Source organism: Nelumbo lutea, chromosome 8, assembly GCF_056320005.1.
Source record: "Nelumbo lutea isolate HS-2025 chromosome 8, American lotus-T2T, whole genome shotgun sequence".
Taxonomy (NCBI): Eukaryota; Viridiplantae; Streptophyta; class Magnoliopsida; order Proteales; family Nelumbonaceae; genus Nelumbo; species Nelumbo lutea.
This window is the reverse complement of record NC_142691.1, coordinates 29557792-29561932: the sequence shown is the minus strand read 5'-3', so window position 1 is coordinate 29561932 and position 4141 is coordinate 29557792. Positions and strand designations below refer to the sequence as shown.

The window sequence follows — 4141 nt, the reverse complement described above, 5'->3', positions numbered from 1 at the left end:
AATGCAGTACCTGTTGTTAACCAGTTCGTTAATCAGCTGTTATGTATATTTAAAAAGTCAAAAATACCCTTCGAGTGCCATTTAATTCTCTTTATCAATCATCCAAACGTTGACAAAAAACTGAACAGTTCCAAATCCTAGCCTCTTCTATTCAAAAACGTTGGTGACTGTTTAGAAAAATCTAGAATTTGGGGTTGTTTATTTTATTATCAATATTTGGATGGTTAATAAAAAGAATTAGATGGCATTCCTAGGGCAGTTTTGACTTTTCAAGTGTCACTAAACAGATGATTAATGGACTGGTTAACAACAGATACTATATTGGAAAATCTGGGTATTGAATTATTACATTTTGAAAGTTGGGATACTGGATTATCACATTTTAAAAGTTCCATACTGAATTGTTACATTTTAATTCAGGGACCAAATTGCCATGCGAGCCAAAATACAGGGTACCGACTTAGGAATTTTCTCTAAAAAGTTTTAACTTAGAGACTTTTAGTCAAATATAAAATTTATTTCATTCATAAAAGAGAAAAACAGGAGGATGATAATGTCTAGCTATTCCCTGGCATTTATTTCTATTACATACATTGGCTATCTATTCTCTGGCATTTATTTCTATTACATACATTGGGGAGCTGTTCTCTGGCGTTTATTTCTATTACAGACACACATATAGTAGCATTCAAATGACGGCAGATGTATCTTCGATGGGAACAAATTCCTGTATTGGATTGATATTGCTCCAGGTAAATGCCACAGGGCTCTTGACTAGGTGCACTCCATCTGTCCAGACAATCCAACCGAACGCCGGTGTGGTATCACCAGTTTGATAGGCTAGGCTACTAAATGTGACTCTGTATTGCAATATGGGATTTCGTGCATTAAACACAAGTGAACTGGGGGTCACACTTATTCCAACAGACGGAGGGCCATAAATTTGAGACACATACACTACGTTAGTCGATTGTCCGACGTTTCTCACTGCCCTGTAGTACTCTACAACCTCACGATCAGAGTTAAATACTACAGAGAAAGATGGATAGTTGAGATAACCTGGATTTGGAAAGCCCTGGGTTGCGCAATTCACGACTAGTGTTGGATCTTGGATCATATTGGCTATTAAATTGCTGCTATATCCGATGGAACAAAGGAATCCAATATAATCATATATGCCCATATCATAAACGAGGCCTGGATCGTGGACTTTGACTGCATCGACATATCCACTTCCAAATTGGAACGGTGTGGCATCATTGCCGGTGCCGAAATCTTTAATGTTTTGACCTGAATTGTCCTTGTTGATTGTCGTCGTCATCAGGGCCGATTTTATTGCAGCTGGGCTCCATTGAGGATAGAGCTTACGGAGCATGGCAGCCAAGGCACTGACGTGTGGACAAGCCATGGAGGTTCCTGATATTATATTGAATTGGGCTGCTTTCCCATGTCCAAGCTGCTAAGATGTTCACTCCTGGAGCTATCAAGTCCGGCTTGATGATCTCGGGGGTGATAGCGTTTGGCCCACGGCTTGAGAATGGTGCAACCTGTGGAGCTGGTGGTGCGTCAGACCCATTGACTGTTCCAGCAAAGTAAAATTTGGCTGTTGGAGATGGTTGGGAACGAATGTAGTTTCTGATAAGGTCGCCAGCGGTCTGGTCAACCATGGTGGCAGGGAGAAGATGTGCATTAGCAATGGCCGATGGGCCGCTTTCGGCAGTGCTGGCAAGGATCATGCCGGTACCTCCGGCCTGCTTGACAGCAATTCCCTTAACGACATCGTCTAACTCACCACGGTCACAGAGGACAATTTTCCCCGCTACTCCAGAAGAAAGAGTCGATGATGGAAAGCAAAGTCTATTTCCGTAGTCTCCTGCGTAGACAAGGGGAAGAGGAGAATCGAGTGGAGGCCCAGAGTAAAGGGATATTCCTCGATAAATACTCCCGTCGCCGAGAATAACATTTGCCGGAAAGTCCCGATCAATTGTCGATGCACCCACCGTTAGGATCCAAGGCGCAACATTTACCACAGTGGATTGAGAAGGTCCATTATTCCCTGCCGAGCATGAAACAATTATACCTTTGTTTACTGTTCTGAGAGTACCGATTGCCATAAGGTCTTCATAATAGGGTAGTGAAATGTTTTTCCCCACCGACATTGATATCACATCAACCCCATCAACGATCGCCTGATCCAACGCTGCCAGCAAGTCGGCATCTTCACAACTTTTTAGCCAACAAGCCTTGTACATAGCTATTTTTGCCTTGGGTGCTATGCCCCTTGCAACTCCCATAGCATATCCCAAGAAACCAGCATCATTGACTGGGTATCCTGCTACTGTTGATGCAACATGGGTTCCATGGCCCTCGGTGTCTTTTGGTGACTTTGATTCAACTGTTGTATTCATTGGACCATATCTGGCTTCATACGCTCTATAGAAGGCCCTTGCACCAATAACCTTCTTGTTACAGGCTGCTGCTGGGAAGTCGGAACTTGTCTCGCAGGTACCTGTCCATCTGGAGGGCACCGGCGAGAGAACATCATCAGAGAAGCTCTCGTGTCCAGGCCAAATTCCCGTATCAATGACTCCAACAATTACATCATCGCCATAGTCTGTACTTGGCCAGAGTACTGATGTGCTACTGAGTTCAAGGAAGTCAGGGGAATGGGTGGTGTGGATATGGTTTGTCTGCCCTAAGAGCACCGAGAGGACTCCCGGTAGTTTTCTAAGCTCTGTTGCTTGAGTTGATGTAAGTTGGGCAGCGAAGCCATGAATGGCATGTTCATAGGTGTACAAAATTTCGGGTTTCTTGGGCGAAGAGATGGGAAGAGAGGTGAGTAATGAAGTGTACCAATGACGGTCGCTGGTAAGGGTTGTTGGCTTCTCTGTTTTGGACACAAGAACAATGAATGTACTTGGTAGCTCACTGGAAGAAGCCATGAATATTGCATAAGCAGTGAATTGCAGGAAGATAATCGCCATTAATATCTTCCTCTTCCCCATCTTCTCTCTCAAAACTTAGTGTAGTTTGGAGCCTTGGTTATATACTTTGAGAAATCAACTGATCACATCTTTAATTTATATAGCTAACTAGCAAGGGTGGAATATAAATTTTGTTAGTTATGGGTTGACAAATTTGGGTTTTGACATAAGTTTGGGTTCAGACCATGGTGGCAAAGTCATTGTCTAGAGTTAGTCTTGGTTGGCTCTTATAAACTCGACCCCAACCCATTTAAATTATGCCCCATCTTTATTTATTTATTTATTTTGATCGATTCTATACCCATGCATGCTTCATGTAGATAGTACCGAAAAGGGGTATGGAGAGATTTAAGAGGAATAAAGATATTTAATGGGACAGGGGAGATGTTACAAATATTGATTGATGGTTGAGGGAGAGTTTATTATAACTTCTTGCTATACGTTTAATAATTTAATTTAATAATAGATAACCACATTTGTGAGAAATGAGAGGAAGAGGTCCCTGTGTAACTCATTGGCAAGAGGACCCTTAATAGGGAAGGCCAGATTTAACGAGATTTAACGCGGGAAGGGAGCTGTTACAAAATTTGACTGATGTATATATAGAGATGGTTTTAAGAAGGGTCATTTACTAAAGTACCCCTTGTAGTTTCAGCTGAATGAAGAAGAGAGAACAACGACATCCTGGGTTCTTCACCAGCAATGGCATGTCTTCCTTCTTCAAACATACAATAAAAGAATTTTTATTTTTTTGTTTTCTATAGATTAAATTTGTTTGAAGGGATGTTAAGGTCAAAACTGTCATTTCCCACTTAGAACTAATGGAAGGTTGATTAAGTAAATTGGTTGCAAACTACATGCAGTGTTTTAGTAAAATGTAAACTTAAGGCAAGTTTTATTAAATCCATGAAACTATAAGGGTGTTTTAGTAAATGACCCTTTTAAGAATGATGTTATTGGAGAAAGTAATGATGGATTTTATTTAGAGACCATTATGACCAAGGAGCCCTTTTATTTTGACATTATATTTTTAGTAATTTAATTTAAGAATAAATAACCACATGTGTGAGAAAGGTGGGAAGAAGGTCCATGTGAGTTCTATGGTAGAGCTCTATTCTTGGACAAGAATAGAAACCTGGCCAACCCAACCCACAAAT

At 41.1% G+C, this 4141-nt stretch overlaps 1 pseudogene across 1 annotated transcript; it reads right to left on the bottom strand.

Moving 5' to 3' along the window:
• Positions 1 to 474: 474 nt before the first annotated feature.
• On the bottom strand, positions 475 to 3148 carry LOC148843637 (subtilisin-like protease SBT1.4 pseudogene; annotated as a pseudogene). Its single transcript, XR_016103148.1, has one exon. The product of XR_016103148.1 is annotated as a subtilisin-like protease SBT1.4 pseudogene (transcript).
• Between the last annotated feature and the right edge of the window lie 993 nt (positions 3149 to 4141).